At 38.6% G+C, this 23,090-nt stretch overlaps 1 protein-coding gene across 1 annotated transcript in view; it reads left to right on the top strand.

The window, feature by feature from the left end:
• Positions 1-23,090, top strand: part of SLC35F1 (solute carrier family 35 member F1) — a 371,121-nt gene that overhangs the window by 220,011 nt on the left and 128,020 nt on the right. The window lies entirely within an intron of this gene.

The following is a 23,090-nucleotide window of genomic DNA, read 5'->3' on the forward strand; positions in this document are numbered from 1 at the left end:
TACATTGTGTGAATTCAGCAGGAAGTAGGAAGTGTGTGTATAGGCAGAAATGTACAACTGCTTGCTATCTGAATTCCTGTTAACATTCCTGGTACCCCTAGTGAATCTCAATTGAGCACTTCCCTGGAACCTGGAACAGGCCCGATGCAGCTGTCCTAAATAATGCCAGCCCTGGGAAATCCAACAGAATTACAGGCAAATATGTGTTCTTTGGGAAAGTATCACGAGAAAGATAAAAATAGTAAACACAACTTTTGTAATAACAAAGGGGAAAAAAAAGAAAAGAAAACCACCACAAAAGGTCAGGTGAGGTGTTCTGTCTAAGCTTAAAATAACTGAAGCAATAAAACAAGTCCTCCAAGAGTCAATGCCAGAAAAAAGGGGCAATTGCAGTGTAAATCCTTGGGGTGTATCTCTGGAGAGTATGTTTCAGAACCTTATCATTATACCACTGAATCTGATGGAAGCACCTTTATCTATGGCCCAGAAATAGCCAACCATTTTCCCCCAAGCATAGCTGTTACCTGTAAATATGCATTGAAAAATAATCTTGAATAGATTTGAAGAAAATTATACACCTTAATAAGAAATAAGGATACATATATAGCTGTATACGTCAATCTTAATAGTCATACTTTTTTGAAACTTTTATAAGGACTGTTTCTCAGTATTTAGTTTTCACTTTATTTGGATTGCTGTCTAGAATAATATTGCTTAATTATAATGATTTGGCCAGTACTAGGTTTCATCTTAGAGGGAGAATAAAATGAACAAGTTGAGGATGAATTCCAGTTTAACTTTGGATTTGTTTCAAGTATTGAAGAAACTAATTCCATTTACTTCCCCAAAATTGATGTTATCAGCATTTTTTTTTAAATTTAACATCAGGAGATATGATTAATTTAAGAATAAAATTTCAACTAAAATCTCAAGCTCCAGAAGTTATAAATATTGTCTCAGCTATATTTCCTCAGTGTGATTTGCAAGCTGATGATTTTGAATGATATAAATTCGATGTCTAACAGTTATACCTGCTATTTTACCATTAATGCCTCACTGCAGGAAAGGACTCCAGAAAGTTGGGATATTGGAGAAGTATATCATTAGAAATCCACTTATGAGACACTGTTAACATGAGGGATGTGTACTTTGGTTGTATGAAGAGCAGAGAGCTCTGTAGTTGGACTTAAAACTCACTTGAGGAAAGCTTGAACCATAGCTTAGAATTCTTATAGAATTATTTAGCCCAGTACAAGGAGTATAATTAAGAATAGTAAGATTAAATTAAGAATAGTTTTCAATACTCTAATATTACCAAATAAAAAAAATTCTCGTGAAACTTGGGCATTTATCTTTTCTAGTGATTTTTAGAACCAAACAGTCTAGACCACGAATGGTGACTGGCAGCTAGTCTTTGGGTTCTTGTCCATCTTACTTTCTGGGAGTCCAGAGATCTAACAAAAACCTGCATCAGGAAAAAAATAAGATCAAGCCATTCTAAGAAACAGACAGAAAAATTTCACAGATACAGGTAGAGGTGAAAAGCCTAGAGAACGAAACTTAGAAAAAGACCCAAAGTTAATAATAATACCTACTACTAAGCATTTATAATGTACTAGCCATTATATATGTGAATTATCTCTTTTATTCCTTCAATCCAAGGAAATAGATATTATTATCCCAAATTTTATATGTGAGAAAACCAAAGCTCTGCCAGTGTAGGAACTTGTTCCAGGCTGTAGAACTAGGAAGTGTGGAGGCCCATCCTAGTCCAGAAAGTGTCCTCCTGGCTCACCCTGCCTCCCTTTGACCATGGGGAGGCAGAAACGGGGAAAGGAGACAATTTTTAACAAAAGGAGAGATTTATTTTTCTTGGGTTTCAAAACCCTGAGTAAGAAACTAACCCCGAGTGCAAGGTCTAGCGAGACACAGCAATGGAGTCAGGAGGATGTGTTTGTAGATGGTGCCAGGAGCGGGTGGGGAGGGTGGGCAGGGCAGAGACACAGTTGGAAAGAAGCCAAGGACTAGGAGCAGCAAGGACCTTGAAGGATCTTTAGAAAGAAGACTGAAGAGGGCCTGAGGAAATTCTGTCCACCCCAGTCAGTGAGGGAGAGAATCCATTTATAAAACGCCCTATCTGGAGATGTTTGCCATTGCCTCAGATTATCTCTAAATTTGCTGGTGTGTCTTTATTTGGGAGTTTATTCAGAATGTTTGTTTGTTTTATACTTCATCTTTAGATGTTTTGATAAGCTGGCATTAAGCTAACATCTGGAAATCAACATAGTAATTACATTAATTTTGTATAGGCTGATTCAGTAGTATGTTCTAGAGACATAATAATCTCTTTCCTCATGCACCTCAAGGTTGGAGAGGGAATGATCAACAGAGCAAAGGGGAGAAGAGGATGGAAAGTCTGGTACGCACAAGGGAGGTGCCCTCAGCCCCAAGATCTCCTCCTTTCCCTATGCTCTCCGACCACTCTCCCCAAAGGACTGCAAGTTAGGACTAAGCAACATGCTGTCATCTCAATTCTCCCAGCACAGACATCACTGACCCTGCAGGGCCACCATATTGTTTTGATGCCACTGTATACCAAGAAGTTAGACTCAGGAATATATTTTTAAACAAATCTTTCTTCATAATTTGTTGTTGTTGTTGTTGTTGTTGTTGAGGAAGATTGGCCCTGAGCTAACATCTATTGCCAATCCTCCTCCTTTTTTTGCCTGAGGAAGATTTCTCCTGAGCTAACATCTTTGCCAGTCTTCCTCTACCTTGTATGTGGGTTGCCACCACAGCATGGCCGCTGATGAACGGTGTGGGTCAACGCCGGGAACCAAACCTGGGCCACCAAAGCAGAGCACACCAAACTTAACCGCTAGGCCATGGGGCCAGCCCCATTTTCTTCATAATTTTAATCATACAACTTCTAAAAATGTATGATTGTCATGTGGAAACACAATGTGAAAAATGCAAGAAGGCTTTCAAGAGCGTTAAGAGTAATATTATTACAAAAGCCTTACTAAAATTTGACTTCAAAATTAAACTGAATTCTCTTTATCAAATTTGCATTGGACCAACGATCAAAGACTCTGAAGCAACAGGTTCCAAAGTTCCACTATAACTCCAGTTCAAACTGGAGTTTTTAACTTGTCTCTGATTATTAATTGCTTCCTTCAAAAATTTGAGTACATTCCTCCTTAAAAATTTTGTATCTTGGGGCCAGCCCAATGGCGCAGTGGTTAAGTTCACACATTCCACTTCTTGGTGGCTCGGGGTTCGCCGGTTCGGATCTGGGGTGCGGAAGTGGCACCGCTTGGCAAAAACCATGCTGTGGTAGGCATCCCACATATAGAGTAGAGGAAGATGGGCATGGATGTTAGCTCAGGGCCAGTCTTCCTCGGCAAAAAGGGGAGAATTGGCAGTAGTTAGCTCAGGGATAATCCTCCTCAAAAAAAAAAAATTTCTGTCTTGTTGAACAAGTTTTAAATCTAGCCCTCTCTTGGACTGGAGCTAGATTTTCTTCCAGATGGTTCTAAAATTCAAAAACTTCTTGCTGTTCATAACAACTTTGTAGAAAAAAATGTACTTCAAAAAAGTAGTTCCATCTACATTGTATCAAGTTTGAGAATTTAGGTAAAATTTAGAAAGCTATTACTTCAATAGGTTCATTGTAACCACTTTTGAGAAGTTATTCAGGCAGTTAACCTGTACCCATGAAGTAATGACTGAAATCCACACTCATGCTGTCTGTACAAAGCAGGGCTTCAGGAGTTGTAAAGAAAAATTCAGTCTTCCTCCTGTGTGCATTTCTTTTACTCTAACATTACTACCACACTTACAACACTTCTGACACCAGATGTAGGGTGGGCGGGGTATTCCCACACCACACAATTCTGCGACACGAGCTGGATGTCCTACAATTTAACTCAGTTCTGACACTGTCTACTTGGAGATGGTATCAGATACCACAGATTAAGGTCTCAGTCCCACAAGTCCAGCCCCCTCAGTTCAGATGTCAATCGCATGTCCAGGTTGTCACCTGTGCTTCTGACATATCAGCTAAAGATCAGAGATTCCCACAGCCTCCTCCTCAGGTTTGATTAATTTGCTAGAGCAGCTCACAGGACTCAGGAAAACAGGTTACTTACTGTTTACCAGCTAATTATAAAAGGATATGATAAAGGATATAGATGAACATCCAGATGGAAGAGATGCATAAGGCAATGTGTGTGGGAAGGGGCGTGGAGCTTCCATGCTCTCTCTGGGCACACCACTCTCTCAGCACCTACGTGTGTTCGCCAACCCTAAGGCTCTTCAAACCCTATATCTTTGGGATTTTTATGGAGGCTTCATCAGGTAGGCATGATGGATCATTAACTCCATTTCCAGCCCCTCTCCCCACTCTGGCGAATGGGGAGGTGGGGCTGAAAATTTCAAGCTTCTAATCATGGCTTGGACTTTCTAGTGACCAACCCCCATCCAGGAACCCACCAAGAGTTACCTCTTTAGAACAAAAGACAGGCTGGAGTCCAACTGAAGACCACCCCTTTCTTGCATTTGTGATGTGGACATAAGAAATATGACAGGATTTTAAAAAGAAAGGTGAAAATAGGATATATTTCCTATCAAGAAAAAAATACGTCATCAAACTTTTTGCCCGTAAGTTTCTCTTATCAATTATTATGAGAATTCTGTGCTTCCCAAAACTATTTTCAGCATTTCTTAAATGATAGATACCCATGGTTCCTCTTTTGGCAATTTTTAACATCTGGGTGTACATAAACCACAAATTTTTTTTTTTTAACAGTTTTTTTTTTAAAGATTTTATTTTTTCCTTTTTCTCCCTAAAGCCCCCCAGTACATAGTTGTATATTTCTCATTGTGGGTTCTTCTAGTTGTGGTATGTGGGACGCTGCCTTAGCGTGGTTTGATGAGCAGTGCCATGTCCGCGCCCAGGATTCGAACCAATGAAACACTGGGCCTCCTGCAGCGGAGCGCACGAACTTAACCACTCCACCATGGGGCCAGCCCCCAAAATTCTTAAGCACTCAATAATTTCCTCCCCCTTTTCTTCTCCTGCTAGTTTTTCTCAGTACTTGTCTCTCTAATTCCTTTTTATTTTCCCATCAACAATTTACTCAGTGATGGAGGAAGTAAGGCTTGTGGGGCAAAGGCAGGATGCTGAGGGTAAAAAGAAAACACCTTCCTTCTTGTTTTCTTTCTCATGTCATGGTGGTGGAAAAAATGGGTATCAATAATGAAAGCATGAATAGAATCAGAACTGTATGCTTCTTTTTATATACAGACCCTGGAAGGGAAGGAAAATGTTGCCACCATTGCACATCCTTAGATATATTCCTGGTGACTGATTCTACAAGTTTTGCTTTTCACTGAAAGATGTTTTTATAAGCTCTTCAATTTTTTGTTTTTTTGATGAGGAAGATTCACTCTGAGCTAACATTTGTTGCCAATCTTTCTCTCTCTCTCTTTTTTTTTTTTTTTTTTTTGCTTGAGGAAGATTAGCCCTCAGCTAACTTCTGTGCCAATCTTCCTCTATTTTGTATGTGGGTCACTGCCACAACATGGCTTGATGAGTGGTGTAGGTCCATGCCTGGGATCTGAACCCGCGAACCTAGGCCGCCAAAGCAGAGCATGACAGACTTAACCACTGCACCACAGAGCTGACCCCTAAGCTCTTCCAATTTTGAATAAAAGACAAGCTTCTGGCTAAGAGCAATTTGATGAATATTGCATATATTTGGCTTCCAGCAAATTCTGGAAACATAGACAATAAAGTATTTATTGAATCATTTATTATTTCTTTGTGTGAACATGAAACAGGCTTCTAATAGTACTAACAGAGCACTCATAAAAATATCACCATATGTAATCCCTTTGATTTTTTCCAAAGAGAATACTGAAAAGTAAATGCATGCCTTACTCTTTATAAGAAATATTCTTATTTTGAACATTAAATTCCAGAAGACAGAAATCCTAGAGGCGTAGGTTCAAATTTCAGTTCTAAGTGGGGAGGCTGAAGAAATGAAGTCAGCTCAGGTATTTCAAGTGCTTACCCTCTCCCAGTCCCTTCTACATACCATCTTCTTTTTCCCACCCGGAGCACTCAAGTAGGGCAAGAGGAATGAGAGAAATATAGGGAAATGACAGCCCTGTCTACACATAACAGATGGATGCAACTCATGGCCCAATGGTCCAGTCCCACGTGAATGTTCTTCTCAGAATTTGTTCCCAAAAAGTATTCCTGCTTTTGGTGGTGGCTGAGGAAGCTTTAATCAGAAGATAACTGTTGCCTCTACCAGCACAAGACAGCCTTCATATTTGTTCTCTGCAGAAACACTACACTTCTTACACACAATTACATAGCCTAAATTCTCAGATACCAATGTTGCGAGATTAAAAATATCTATGTAATTAGAAGGGATGCTGGACTTCAAATGAAATAACATAGACCTCTCAGAGAGCCACAACAAGGTCTTAGAAACTTCGGTATCTGACATTTCACAGTATGTCAGACCCTAGAGTCGCCTGAAGCCCTCACCTCCCCAGTTCTGTTGGTACTGCTCTGCCTCTGTGAATCTTCACCCCTTGCCTTTCTTGGAATTTTCTTTGACGCTTACCACAAGAAGTCAAAAACCCAGGCCAGAGCAGTGAAAAGAGTTCAAGCACGATCCAGGATTTTCTCAGAGCAGAAGCCCAAGTTCTGCTCACACACAGCTCAGTTTCCAATTCTCTGGATAACCTTGACTAAATCACTGAGGAGAAGGGACCGATAGTAAGTTGGCAGAGTAAGAAAGCACTTGGCAAATGTAAATACTGAATTATAACTCCCTTGGGAGTCGTGGGGGAGATAATACTGTCCCTTACCTAAGTATGGTGAGGTAATATTCATTGGAACCTCTTAAAAAGTCTCCATTGAGGGAAATTGTTTGGCAAACCTCCATTCCTATTCCTTGTCAGGTTGCATTTATTTTTACTTCTTAGGTATGATTGGAGAGTTTTAGCCTCCGTATATAAAAAGATTGTACCTCAGGGATTTCTGAGGTGAATCGCTGGTAGATGCTCCATGGGAATTACGCTTCTGTTGTGGGGGAAGGGAGAGGAAAAGCTGGGGCTGGGGAGGTGAGCAGTGACCTACACAAACCATGCTGGGAAATTGGTAGAGAAAATTAGAACCAGTTCTAGCAAAACTGCCTGCCAGTATATGGAGCAAGTGGAACTCTTGTATACTGCTGGTGGGAATGCAAAATGATACCACCACTTTGGAAAGCAGTTTGGCAGTTTCTTATAAAGTCAAGCATATACTTCCCACGTCACCCATCAATCACACTCTTCCAGGAGAAATGAAAACATAATGTCCACACAAAAAACTATACACAAATGTCCATTGCAGTTTTATTCATAGTCACCAAAAACTGTAAACAACCCAAATGCTCATCAACTTGTGAAATGATAAACAAATTGTGGTATATTCCTCCAATGGAGTACCACTCAGCCGTAAAAAGGAGTAAGCTACTGATACATGCAACAGTATGGATTAATCTCAAAAGCATTATGCTAAGTGTAAGAAGCCAGACATGAAAGCTTACACATTGTATAATTACATACTGCGTAATGGGATGTTCTGGAAAAGGCAAAACTATAAGGTCAGGAAATAGATCAGTGGTTGCCAGAACCTGGGGGTGAGGGGAGGAGTTGACTGCAAAGGGACACGAAGGAACTTCTGGGATGATGGAATTGTTCTCTATATCTTGATTGTCGTAGAGGTTACATGACTATATACATTTGTCAAAACTCTCCACACTGTACACTTAAAAGGGGTAAATTTTATCACATGTAAATTATACTTTAATGCGTTGATCAAAGGGGAAAATAAGAGAATTGACTGTCTACTATCACTCTGTGGTTACCATGATGAAATAATGTATGGTTGAGCTCAGAGTTTCCAATAGGTAGCTATTCTCTCAGTCACTTATGGATGTTAGGAAGTGCCATTAAAATTTCGTGCTCCATTGTGGCATGCTTTTAGACTACAAGAATGAGTATAATAATGTCCCCCAGAAACGTACCTTACTCCAAGGAACTTGCTGGCATGACATGAACTGTTTGTTATCAAGCTCATAACCCATTAAACACTGCAAAAGTGCACACATGCCACACAAATGCAGTACTTATAGGCTGAATCCTCACCAAATCAAATCTCCCATAGTCTTAATCAAATTTGTGGTATCCGAAAGTGTATGTCCTCTTGGTGCTTACGTGGGTGAGTCTCAAATGAAGGAATACCTTCTGCAGAACTTTCAGTATCACTTAGTGCAATAAATGACTTTTAGATTGTAAGAAAATGACATGAATATGTGGCACATCTTCTCTTAATGAATCCTCATGTAAACTTACAGACACACTCTTTATACATCAGACCCTCGGTCATTCCCCATACCAAATACTTCGCTAATGGATGCCTTTGTGATTCTTACATTCCAAGCAGCATAGAGCTTGGAAGGAGGGATTATCTCCCTGTTTTATCTGGAGTCCATGTTGACTGTTAATTTTGCAAATCTTTAAGCATTCATATCTCCATGCTGAGAGCAATACTCACTCCTGGCATGCAGTTCCAGTGCTCACGTGGGAGACTGAAGGGTGGTTACAAGATGATAACTGTATTGCCTGAAGGAGATAAGTCCCCTTCTGCCAAAATAGTGCTTTGTATGTAATTAGTGTAAAAATTCAGGGGAATAGAGTTTATCCTGACTATCATCTTTCTCATTAAAAAAGAATCATAATGGAGGAACAAAGCAGCCCCTGCAGTGAACTGAATTGCTTTCCCTGAGTTTGCCTTAAATCAAAGACTCAGCAGTTAGCCATCTTGCAGACGCTATTGCAGTCTGCTGCATGAGATTTGCAGGGGGAAGAAAAATCATGAAGGAAACAATTATTTTTCCTTCACAGGATTAGAATTGCATTGTGATTATCTTTAGATCAGAATTCCCTGTTTGTGCATTTTTTTGAGCATCTGGTTCATTGATTTCCATTTCTGAGGTTTCTGAGGATCAGGAAGAGGATCGTGTAATTCAGCAAATTTAAATGTGATGTTTGCACCTGGTCAGTTCTGACTACACGTTGGAGTGACCGTGTCCCTATAGTGACCTATATGAGGAAATGAAAATATGATCAGAATTTATGCTCCTAACCATTCTTTATTTTACTATTTGACACTTCTTTCTAGAAGTAACATGACTGTTACTTCTTTTTACCTTTAACTGCCTAATTAATCATGTCTGAAACCATATCTGTCTTTAAGAATCGTATTTAGGAATTATTAAATGCCACCCAAGTAATATATAATTTTAAACAATTAGGATCTAGACTTTTTCTGTTTCTCAATTCAATCAAAATTCAAGAACCATTGAGTCATCCCAGTAAGTTTCCATAACTCTTCTGAGTTGTATTTCTTTATTTCATAAGTCAGGATAATAATAGTAACTGCCTCATGGGTTTCATGTGGACTCAATGAGGTGAGGTATGGAAAACTCCTAACACAGTGTCAGGCACATAGAAAGCATTCAATGAGTGAGATCTGCCATCATCAGCATTAGACTTGCTTGCTAAATATTGATTCTCCTCCCCAGCAAGTTGGATTTTACACATGTAATCCTTCATTTGAATAAGTTCTACCATGAGGACCCTGAAGTTCATTAGCCACATTCCAGCATTTCTGTTCCCCTTAGTTTGTCACTGGATGTCGGAGTAGGCACTGATATGATTCATAGAGGGAGCAAAAAGGAGAGACATTTTAGATGCTTTCTTACCACTATGGTGGCCAATGTGAATGAGAGAACTTGCTGATATAATTATTACTAGTGCAGGACTAATTCTAAAATGCACTGGCCCAGGTCCCCTTTCCCTAGTGTGTAGAATGGGGGTTCTTCTGCCTGAGAAAGCCAAGGCAGGAATTTATTCAGAAGGAGCCAGAGCCACCCTTCTACTTTCAGACATAAATGTACCCAAACTACTAGAGATCAGCAAAGGAAAGGGAAAGGGAGGGTTGCCCAAGGAAAGAGTTGAAAGAAGAGTTCCCTAGGCCAGTGCTTGCTCCGGACATGAGTGAGTACTCTGCTGTAGAGCTTTGATTATGAATGTGAAATCTCAAGGAAGAATTGCATCCCACCTTTTCCCTCCCTGTTGTTTGTGTGTGTGTTTCCTCTCTCTTCTTCCGTTTCCTGTCTTCATCCCAGCTTTTTCCTTCTCACACTGCCAAAACTGATATAGAAATGGGAAGAAATGGGAAGAAAAACATCCCCTTTCCCTTTACTGAAACAGAACTGTCATTACAAATTCAGACATTGCAGAGAAGATCCAGATTCAGTTTAAGCTCTTCCTGCAAATAACCACTCCAAGTCACTATTCTTTGCTCAAGAAAAGGCTAGGAGCACAAGGACACCAATTAAGATCAAGGATGTTGTAAACTAAGCTTGACTACCTTTTTCCTGGATGTTTTTTCTTCCACAACACACAGAATGCACCTGTGAACTGCAACCACTTGAATACACATACAGAAAGCAAAGCAGATCCAAAGCAGCTGGGGAAATCACATTCCTGTTTGGCCTGCTGACCAAGACATATGCCAGCTGGAGAAGCTGAGGAAAATGAAGTGCAGTTTGGCCAAAGTCAGGAAGGGATGGCATTTATGTCCCAAATAATTTCCAGCAAGGAATCGGTTCTTGAGACAAAGGCCATGGATGCTGGATGCTGTAGAAGGCTCTATCATTACAACAGTAGGACTTCTTCAAATACATTCCCAGAGGGAGAGTTGGGTCATGATTTTACAAACAGAATACCAAATTGATTATTTGGAATAATCAATGAGCAGCACATCCCTTTTGAGGCCAGTTCAATGGAAACCATAGTAAGAAATCTATAAATAGTAATAGTAATAATAAAATTTAAAAAAGAAATCTATAAGCAGAGATCTAGTCTTACTAATGAGCTGCTGCACAGACAAGAATTGTCCTTGGATAAGCTCATTGAAAGGAATCTTGCTCCCATTTTTTGACAGGGTAAGAACATTCTTTCTATTTCAAAGTTGAAAAATAAAATCAGGGTGGGGAGAGGAAAATAATAAAAGTAACCCAAGATGAAAAAGAGCTGCAAAATGCCCTGGGAGAGCAGAAAGCATTGGGGGCTACATAGGCAGGGAAGTGGCCGCCAGTGTGTCATTTTCTAGCTCAGAAGAGGGGAAGGCCACGCTGTCACAGATCATGGAGCCATTGCTCAGCCATCTTTCAGCAGGAAGAGCACACCGCAGACACACTCAATGGACTACTGGGGCCTCACCAAATTCAAAGCAGCAGGTTCTATACCTACAAGCACATTTCAACTTTGGGCTTAGTGGATGTCATTCATTGAGGTCGGAATTTCCAGCTGTGCTATGTTAAACTCAGGACCATTATAACACAGCTTTAAGCAAGCTATTGATTGTAGACTTTTGTCAGACTAAAAGAAACTAAGTTAGATCATTCAGAAGCAAGCAGAGAACTCAATTTCTAAAAATAAAGTCAAGGAACTTGGTAACTTCTTTTTAACAGAGAAATGTGTGGGCAGATCTTATATAAGTGGCATAAATGTAGAAGTCTCTACACTGTGAAAAATTGTAAGTTATTTACTATATGAAAACTTAAGAGATCGCAGTCCCTAATTTCTGTGGTTTTGGCATCAGATAGGTTGAGTAATTTAGATACCTGACAGGAAAGTCATTGATAAATGTGTTCGTGTACTCAGTGTCTCTTCACTGAAGAGGTCAACCTGGTGTACACAAGCCAAGTATGTCACCCCTCCTTAGCCTACAGAGTTTTATGGTGTTAGTGCTGCCCATAATTACTTCATACAGAACCTTCTAGAAGGCTGTGTGAAGGATACCTAATTGACTAAAGATGATCTCCCTCCTCCCACTCCTTTTAAGCTCACAGACAGGAGGAGGAGAGTAACAAGTAAAGAGTCCCTGTAATTTTAAGAGTACAGATCTGAGGGCCTCACTTTCCCTTATCTCCACCAGATCTTCATTGCAAAAGAATTTACTTCTCCTCTGTCATCCATTTCACCACTCTTTTCTCCGTCTATCCTCCATTTCCCAGTTATCCACAGCAGAAGAATGCATTACAAGCAGTTGGAAGGGACACATTGCTGTTTCACAGCCTTCTCGTTGGCCTTTCTTTGATGGTGCACACACTCTTTGCTCTAGGATCTTGACTTTGCACTAAGAGCAGCAGCTGTTCTTCCAGTCCCTGTGCCAACCCCCACACTGTCTTCCTGAGAGAATCTGACACAGACAACATCCACCTCCTTTATTTCGACTTAGCTGTGGTGACTTCTTGGCTGCTAGGCTTCTATGAGCTAGAGCAGTTGACTATTTTCATGATGGTTAGTAACTCCCAAGACCCTCAAAGGTCTCCTGTCTCTTACAAGCAGTTTTATATGGAGCACAGGTCTGCATCACTTTGCCTGATGTATGTAGTGGCAAATAGTCCTTTACTTGTCTGGCTTCATCCCTTTAAGAAGCCTTTACCCTTCTGGTGCTTTGGGGATGTACCTTCAGCACTTGCTGGTATATAAATTTAAGTTCTCCCCAAGTTTCTAACAACCCCCACAACACATTAGAAACCACAATAATTTAATGTAATAAAGTGAAAAGTAAAACCATAATGGAGAATATCAGAGTTCATGGGTTTTATACCAGTACCTGACAGAAGAGGAAGACTGCCAAGCACTCACTAGGACCATTAGCATCTGCAGGAGCGGGAAGAAAGAACAAAATGTTGGCCTCTTGCTTTTGACCAACTATCTCATCTCATTTTCTTAGTATGTAGCATGTTCCATTTAGCATATATTCATCAAGTCTCTTTCAAGGTATTAGATTCCCATTTTGAGTATTCTAGAGGAGTAAATTAATGGTTCCTTTGATACTAGGGTAACAATGTGCACAATTTACAATATCCCCAATTCATTTTCAGTAATTATCACAGATAAATATCCAACTAAATGCAGCAATGATTACGATTCCTTTGAAGAAACCATTATTGCCTCTTATTAATCTTGTACCTAAATCCCCAATCTAAATCTGTTTATTCTTAGCTTCACTGGAAGACCAGAATAGTGTAATTCACTTTAGCAAGGGTATCTCCAGCCATAGGTATCCCCTGAGTATCTATGCACTTCCCATGGTTAAAATTTAAACACACCTAACTAACGAGAAAACCCCTGTCATATCTGGGGTTGAAGTTTCTCTTGGTTGTAAACATATTGACTAATGCAAAGTTGTCTACAATTAAATTTCACAAGTATTTGTTGAGCCCACTGTCTGCCAGACACCCTATGACTCCCTTTCAGATACCCTCTCTCCAGCCTCATCAGCTCTAGCACTGCCTCAGCTAAGCCGCCCATCACCTCTTGCCTGGACTGTTGCTACCATCCCCACACTGCTCTCATCTCTAACAACTGCCACACCTTCATCACTGTAATCCCTCTTTTAAACCTTATTTGCTTTAAACTAAAGTGCAGTAGTCAACCAGGCACTGAATGATCAGGTAAATGCTTCTTTATGTATGGTTTAGGTTGAAATCAGGATTTTAAAAAACAATTGGGGACGAATTGTTTAATAAAAGGTGATTAGTTTCCATAATCATCTAAATCAACTTGTATTTCTCAGCTTCATTCTCTGAGCTGAAAGAAGATCTTTTAATAAGGATTCAAAAAAGCTCAAAGTCAAAACACTAGAATGTTGCTATTTCTGCTTTCTAGTTAGCTTGCACACTTGAGGAAAGGATGCCAGAGATGTAATAGTCTAATTTTTGTTCTCTGAGCAGGGCGCCTTCTAAAGTGCAAGCCATGTTATGTTGGATTTCAGAGTAGGAGACATTGATCCTAAGATAAAAAAAACATAATATTTTAGGTACTGATTTCATAAGAAATAACTTTGGTTGGTACTGCACTCTATACACAGCATTATTGCTAAACTCAAAGAATTTCATTCATCGCTTAATATAGAACTTCCAATTAAAATCAATTCCACTTGGTTGAAAGTTAAAATAAATTGAAAGACCTCCTTAATAATAAATCTTCTGACGAGAGATCTTTGTTGAACGGCTTCTAAGGTAAATGTGTACTTTATAAAAACTGCTAAATACCAGGAAGGAACCATGAAAGTCCCAGAGATTCTGAGAGAGTATTTGAGGTGACAATGTTATAACTATTTTTTAAATTTATTTTTATTTTCTAAATTATCCAAGTAAATATGTGAATATAAACATTACATGTTTATGTAAACATAAACGTTTCAAATGCAGACATATGGTTTAAAAAAAGAGAGAGAGAGTGTTTCCCACCTACCACAAAATCCCACCTTCTTCCTCAAAGGAGATCTTTGTTAAAATTTTGTTATTCATCTTTTATGGTATTTTTCTAAGCGTATGCATTCATATACATAGTTACAATGTGTTTTTCATGTAAATGCTAAGAACTATGCATATTATTCTGCAACTTGCTTTTTCACTTAATAATATATCCGGGAAAATTTCCCGTCTCAGTACATTTACATTTACCTTATAGTTTTTAATTGCTAGAATAATATTGATAAACTCACAATTAGTGGTCATACAGATTGTTTCCAATTTCAGATTATTCTGTTCATTTTACAAGAAACATCCTTGTAGATGTATCTTTAAATACATGTGAGAGTATCTTAGAGTTTAGATTTCTAAAAATTTAAATGCCGAGTCAGGGGCATTTTAAATATGGATAAATATCATCAAATCTCCCCTCCCCAAAAGGCATTTCCAGTTCAAAAGCCCACTAACAGTATTTGAGAATATCTATTTTTCCATTTGTTTCTCAACACTGGATATTACAGGTAATTTTTTCATCAATCTGAAAGGTAAACAATTATCTCATTGTTTTAAATTTCATTTCTTTAATTACCGGTGAAATGAACATCCTCTCACATGTTTATTGGCAAGAGGAAGCAACTTTTAAATCGTGAAATAAAAACATGAACTGATGACGATCCCTGCACAGTCTGTTCTTGTGTGAGATGTCCCAAAGGCTCCTTTCCTTCCTTTTTTCTCTGTCTCTTGTTTTCATCTCCTCATGAATTAGCGTAAAGAAGGGAAAACAAATGAGCCCTGTGATACCTTCCTCTGGAAGGATGCCACCGCCAGAGCAGTGGAGCAGTAATATAGAAATTTATATCATCCATAAACCTTTTATAGTAGTGTAATTAGTAGGGCTATTAATGCTACCCAAGCCTAGCTTGCTTTATTGCTGTAAACACAGCTTGTGACCACATAAATGACATCAGTAATAATCCTTTAGGGCATCATGGAAACCAAAGCACGTGAATCAGTTTAGCTAGGGTTTAATCAGAATCTTCATTCCAACAAAGAGAGATTCTTTTCCCTTAGAAAGCAGAATATGAGGGGTAACCCTTGGGCATTTACTAACATTTGGATTTTTGATCCCAGGGGAGGTTGATGTGCCTGGGAAGAATGGATTGGCGAGAAATAGAGAAATTTTAGCCAGTATCAGTGAAGGATTGTGCCCGTCAGCCAGATATAGTCTGCCTATTTCTGTAGGCAGTGTCATTTATGCATGGTTTTCTTCGCCCTTGTGGCATTTTTATTAATGTTTAATCCAAAACGTGAAGTGAGTTTAGTAAACAGGCATGCACCGGATAACAACATTTTGGTCAACAATAGACCACATACATGATGGTGGTCCCATAAAGATTAATATCATTAGCCTGGGTGTGTAGTAGGCTATACCATCTAGATTTGTGTAAGTACCTTCTATGATGTTTGCACGATGACAAAATCACGTAATGTTGCTTTTCTCAGAATATATCCATTTCGTTGTCTCTTATCTCTTATCCTTTATCTCTTCTTCAAAAAATAGTGAAAGTGACATGGAAGTAGTTCCAGGAATCCCAAATCAGTGTAAATTTACAGGATGGTTTAAATGACTGCTCTGAGAATTAAGACAGTAAATTTACATTCAGGGATGGTCTCTATTATGGTTATGTTCCTTCCTTAAGCAGATCAACTTAATATCTCTGTGACTCAGATTTCCTGGCTAAATAAAGTGGGGATGAATACAAATAAAAGTTGTTTATTAACATATGTTGATCATTTTATGTGCTCAGAGATGGTTTCATTAATATGTTAATCTATTTGATATTTGAGAGACTGTATTCAACCGTATGTGATTTTTTTAGTGTTAGCGTTTAATTTACTCAAGCCAGGGCTCTGAATAAAACAAGTATGTGCGAGGATCAGTAAAATTTTCTGAAGCAACAGGTGAAAAGTTGGTTTATTTGACTTGGATGATCACTGACAAAGAGAAGAGCACAATTAAATGAGGGAGAAAGAAATAGTGCACAATGAGTTTCTTTGGTTTTATGACCACGCTATGCACCATTTCAAGTACCAACTAAAGGAGAAAGAGAAAGGAAATGAGAATATACAGCACAGCTACATCATCTTTAATCCTTACAACCATTATATAGGTCATCTTATAGATGAAGAACCTGAGGCTCAGAAATTAATTAATTTATCAAAACTTATATAGTGGCTTCTGTTTAGACTATAGTAAGTCACAAAAGACCATCACTCTCACTCTAACAACAAAAACATATAAAATCATAGTTTTTCTAAACCCACCAGAAAGCTAAAGAAGAAAAGAAATGTGAAAGTATCAAACTCCGGAAAATTCTCTTTGTCAGAGAGAAAAGATTCACAACTTCTCTCATCCATGGCAGAGTGACAAGAGAAGGAATTCACATAGAACTAAGAAAAAATAGCCTAAAACTTTAGGTTTTAACTCCTACATGTGAGCTGGCATGGTAAATTGTAATTCTAAAGGATCTCAGCCATGGTGCAGGTCTACACATATCTGCAACCTATGTTCTGTGGGTCTTTGCTTAGTGCCAGGCATGTAGTATACCATGAGGGGTAAGGAGTGAAGCAGAAGAGCTAAAAGAGATTCCACCTGAGTTGTGTGTGGAGCCTCCCCAAGTGCATGGCAGCCATCCTTTGCAGGTGGAGAGGAACACTACAGGAGATCTGAGAAAAATGAACTTGAGGCACTGTAGACTTTTTGCTGCCAAGAGTTGGAGGCTTGGTGAGAGAGACCTGAGGGAAATTCTGAGACATTCCAGGCAGAGATTCCTATAGGTCCAGAAAGCCTACTACAGAACTGGAGAGCAAAGAGAATTCACCCAGCAGCCCAAACAGTAGTTAACTCAGCTGTAAACTAAAGATGTATATTTTAATGGTTCTGAAAGTTGGCAGCTTGGTTGTAAAGTGCTGAGACATCTCCAGAACCTCACCAGTACTCAGACCCCAAGTCTGAAGAAGGTTAAGTACTGATCCTGCTTTCAAAATATTTAAAGTTGGTAGTGAACTAAGTCAAACTAAACTTGCAAGAAAGTCCAGTCCCTCTGACCAGATTGACTCAATGCTTCGCACCCCCCCCCACCCCCCCAACAAAGCAGCCCAACGCAGAAAAAGGGCATTCTCTTTTTGGAAGTAAATATTATTTAGTTCAATCTCTACTGTTATTTTATACAAAATGTCCAGATACAATAAAAAATTACTGGACATGTGAATAAGCAAGAGACTGTGACAAATGGTCAAGAGAGAAAATCATCAATAGAAATAGATCCAGCAATGTCATAGATGTTGGAATTATCAAAGACTTTAATTATAACTAAGGTAAAAATCATAATTTCTTATGGAAGAAGTCTACAACATTCATGAAGAGATGGGGAATTTCACCAGAGACCAGGAAACTATTTTGAAAATAGTCAAATAGGAATGCTAGAAATAAAAAACACAGTGTCAGAAATGAAGAATGTAGGATTGAGCAGAGGAAAGAATCTATGAACTAGAAGGTAGGTCAGTACAAAATATTCCGTTGAAATGGGACAAAATGAATGATGAAAAAAGGAGAGAAACACAACAGAATATCTGAGTCAGTATGAAATGATCCGATATGCATGTAATTGGACTTGTAGAAGAAAAGAAGAGAGACAATGTTTGAAGAGATAACAGCTAAGAACTTTTCAAATTTGTTGAAAGACATCAAATAGATGCAAGAAGCTCAGGAAATCCCAAGCAGGATAAATTCAAAGAATACTACACCTGAGTATATCATAGTCAAACTGCTAAAAACCAAAGACACAAGAAATCTTGAAAGCAGCAAAAGAAAGAAGATACATTACATAGAGGGGAAAATCACCAGATACAATAGGGGCAGGGAGGCAATGTAACATTTTTAAAGTGCTGAAAGAAAAAAACACCACCCATCATCAAATAACTCTATAAACAATGCAAGCATCCTTTAAAAATGAAGGCAAATAAAAGGCATATAGCTAGTGAGAAGCAGAGCCAAGATCTGAACCAGAGCCATATAAATGGGGAGACTGCTTCCCACAACAGCCAGCCCTGCCTATACCTCATTGTATTTGTTGTATATTGGCATATGTCTCTGGCAATGCCAGCCTTTAAATATTTCATTTTTACAATTTATTTTTATTGTAAAAATAATGAATGTCTTCTAAAAAAATTCAGTCAGTGAGAAGTACAAAAGGTAAAGTCAAAGCCTTCATTCCCTACCTCCTACAGACTCAAATTGGCAAATTAGAAATTAGAGACAAGCTCCATTGAGTAACTCAACATGACCCACTTTTCTTGATCTCATTTCCTAGACTTGAGATGTGAAAAGTCATAGCGAGTATCCTTGTTAACCCTTCTCTGTTATGACAAATCCTCACTGGTAATAAAAATAAGAAATTCAGTACTTTAAATATGCAAATTCAGGATATACTATTTCTTTCTAACTCAAAGAAAACCATCAGAAAGAGCAAAATTTTTTAATCAGTTTACCACAATGACTCTAAGATAATTATCTGGGTTGTAAAGAAAGCGATAAGTTTTGTGTGGTTTCCTGCTGCCAGGATATCTGATGCTCTGTTAACTCCACATGTCGTTACTCAGATGCCTTCAAGCTCAGTTCCAGGATGCAGCCTCACCTTCACAGCACCACCATTGTCATAGACATACACACGTAAATTGCCTGCAAATATGGTTGGCAATTTCAGAATTACCATTTTGCCATATGTATTCACAACAGCTTCTTGGGACAGAAGATTAGAAGCCATACCTGAGGGTTAGGAGAGGTGGCTTGTGTTGATCAAGCACTTCAGCTCCACTTGAGAAACTATCTGTAGTCACTACATGGTTCATAATTGGCTAATCTAATTGCAGGCAGAGCCAAAGAAGGCAAATAATTTTTCTTGGTTATAATGAGACTTATTAGAGAAAAAAATACAGTGTTAGTGGAGACTTTACGAGTCACCTACTCCAAGTGTAGAATCTCCACGTCTACAATATCTGGACCAGAATATACTTAAGTATTTTCAATTCATTAAATTACAGGGATACACATCCATTTTTAGGCAGTTCTGACCATTAAATTCCTTCTTTATCATCAGTCAAAATCTATTTCCTTTTTAGCTGGTACCCAGCTATTTGGGGGAAGTCCATTGAACGTTAAATTCTTCTTTTACGAGACAGTCATTGAATATTTAGAAACAAACCTCAGGCACACTGTTCCCTAGGCTAAACGTCTCTAGTCCCTCAAATGTCACCCCTTCTCCATTCTGATTACTCTCCTCGCAACATCTTCCATTTAGTCCATTTCCCTCTGAGAGAGAAGTACCCACTTCTCTGCTGTTCAGAGTGGGAAGAGAATGATCACTTCCCTCTTTCTAAATATTACATTCATGTTTATGAAGTTTAAACTTGCACTTTATCTGTTTATTTGCACTCACAGCTCATCGCATATAAATAAATCAAAATGAAAAAGTAATTGATTGATTTTCTTACATATTCCTATATCCTTATTATAAGAGAGCATTTTCCCAAGCAGCCAATTCCATAACTTTAACTTGTTAAAAGTTATTTTTTCTGATCCCTGACCAGAATTTCTTCCACTGTATTATAAACTCTCTTCTTTCTAATTATCTTTTGTATCCCTCAAAGTCACCTTAAGTCATATTAAATCACCAAAACCTTTCCATCTTTGATTAAGGCCTACTGCATAGTTTTTAAAGCTTTCTTCATAGGTCCTACTTTCTACGCCTCTCATAGCTTTCCGTGCATACCTCCAGACTCTCTTTGATCTCTCCATGCTCCCTAAAAATGTGAAACTCTAAATTAGACGCTGTTAAGTATAGTATAACTGATGGAAGTTCATCTTTTCTGAGCAAGCCTCCCTATCCTTGTGCTATCTTAGACAAATTTTATTTTGTTGTATTTCTTCTATTAAATCAAAACTTACTGGAATGGTTAAGAAAGTAAAGGAGATAAATCCTCCCCTGTTCCTTACAACTGGAGCACAGAGTAGTTGCATGTTTCATTGTGAAAACTCAGAATGAAAAAGATGCATTGAATTTCTTTAAGATTTTTCCTCTTGAGTTTAAAAGGGAAAGTGCCAGAACCTCAGACAGGGAGTGATCTCTATTCTAGTCTGGTCCAGCCTCTTTTTCCTTTAAACTCTTCTTCTTATTAATGTGTGACAAATTGGTTACAAATTGCAGAGAATTTTTAGTCTTTTTAAAAAATAATCAATATTCGTACTTTAGGCAGAATCATCCTCAATTATAGTTCCATTGTTCTAGGTAATGATCTTCTTAATTTGCTACTGTAGATTCCAAGTCCCTTTGGTGTCTACCATGAACTCGGAAATAGGGTCTCTGCCTGCTTAGGAATGGTTTTTCATTGCCTCGGTGTGAAGGGGCAGTGGGTACCTAGATCACACTGGCCTTTGGTGGAAAGAAAGCATCTAGATTAAATGCTGCCTATAAAGCCATTTTCCATCACTTTTCACTTCTTTGCTTCCTGTGTCACACTGTCAGACATCCTTTTGCTGCAGTATTGGGTGGGTGGATGCTGAATTATCTTATGCTCACTTTTGTAAGATGTGGATGATCTACTCCTATGACAGTAACTTTCCAAACCTTGCAACTCAAGTATCCCCAGAAAACGGAAAACCACAGCTAATCAGCCCCTATCACTGGCCCCTGTCCCTTCTGTTCAGATTTATGAGCTGTCTATACTACTCAATATCAACACCTCCTAAGACTTGGTGATTTGGATTTTTGACCCTTCTCTGAAGGATGCCAACTCTTCTGTCCCCTTACCTTCCCTCATTCTCTACCTGAACTGTTGTGCCTCACTTCCTTCTCCACACCTGTCTTGTCACAGTCTTCTCTTGTTAGGGCTCAGCCCGTGTGTGTGTTTAGACCTTGTGTTTCTACAGCCACTGTTTAAAAAATTTTCCATGTCCTTTTATGTTTCTATTCAATTCAGCTTACCCTCTTTTTTACAAGAATTTTTTTTAGTAAGTGTTATTTTTGAACATTAAAAGTGAATTTTAGCATATTTTATCTCTCTCATGATACGTCTTCCCTATCATTTGCTTTTTAAAAGGGGAATTCACAAGCAGTTTAAGGAGAATCATATGAAGAAAGCCCAGATCACTTTTCATTCCACTATACCCTAGATGTAGAGAAAATTCCCTACACTGAGCCTCATTGAAGACCCTATCCTAAAAATAGTCAACTAGGAAAGACTGACAGTACCTATAAAGAAACCCAGGCAATCACAAGACAGTTATAAGATTTATCCCAAAGATAACTCTCTTATCTTGTTCCCAGGATTTTTCAGTACCTCTGTGAGTAGATTTATTCTGTAAAAACTTGTGTCTGTGATTGACACACAATCGGATTCACCCATGGTAGTTCTGCAACTCAGTCTCTTAAAACTAACCTTTAGATATTAGCAAAATAGTTTTTATAATTAATTAATTGTTTTAATTGCAGTAACATTGGATTATAACGTTAGGTAGCTTTCAGATGTACATCGTAACATATGTCGAATTCTGTGTAGATTACATCAGGTTCACCACTCAAAAACTAATTATAGTCCATCCCCTCACATGTGAGCCTAATCACCCCTTTTGCCTTCCCCTCCTTTCCCCCATGGTAACCATCAATCCAATCTCCATTGCTATGTGTTTGTTTGTCATTGTTTTTATCTTCTACTTAAAAGTGAGGTCATACGGTATTTGACTTTCTCCCTCTGACTAATTTCACTCAGCATAATGCCCTCACGGACCATCCATCTTGTCACAAATGGCCAGACGTCATCATTTCTTATGGCTGAGTAGTATTCCACTGTGTATAAATACCACATCTTCTTTATCCATTCATCCCTTGATGGGCACCTAGGTTGCTTCCAAGTCTTGGCTATTTTGAATAATGCTGCAGTGAACATAGAGGTGCATGTATCTTTATGCCTTTGCGTTTTCAAGTTCTTTGGATAAATACCCAGCAGTGGGATAGCTAGATCATATGGTAGATCCATTCTTAATTTTCTGAGGATACTCCATACTGCTTTCCATAGTGGCTGCACCAGTTTTCACTCCCACCAGCAGTATACAAGGGTTCCCTTCTCTCTACATCCTCTCCAACATTTGTTGTTTCCTGTCTTGTTAATTATAGCCATTCTGACCGGAGTGAGGTGATGCCTCATTGTAGTTTCGATTTGCATTTCCCTGATAGCTAATGATGTTGAGCATCTTTTCATATGCCTGTTGGCCATCCATATATCATCTCTGAAGAAATCTCTGTTCAGATCTTTTGCCCATTTTTTAATTGGGTTGTTGGATATTAACCCCTTATCTGATATATGGTTAATTGTTAGGTTGTCTTTTCATTTTGTTGATGGTTTCCTTTGCTGCACAGAACCTTTTTAGTAAACTGTCACTCTTTGCAGATGTCATGATTTTATGTATGGAAAACCCTAAAGAATCCACTAAAAAACTTTTAGAAACAATAAATGAATACAGTCAAGTCGCAGGATACAAAATCAACATACAAAAATCGGTTGCATTTCTATACATTAACAATGAAGTAGCATAAAGAAAAATTAAGAATGCAATCCCATTTACAGTTGCAA

The sequence above is a fragment of the Equus asinus genome, chromosome 24 (genome assembly GCF_041296235.1).
Source record: "Equus asinus isolate D_3611 breed Donkey chromosome 24, EquAss-T2T_v2, whole genome shotgun sequence".
Taxonomy (NCBI): domain Eukaryota; kingdom Metazoa; phylum Chordata; class Mammalia; order Perissodactyla; family Equidae; genus Equus; species Equus asinus.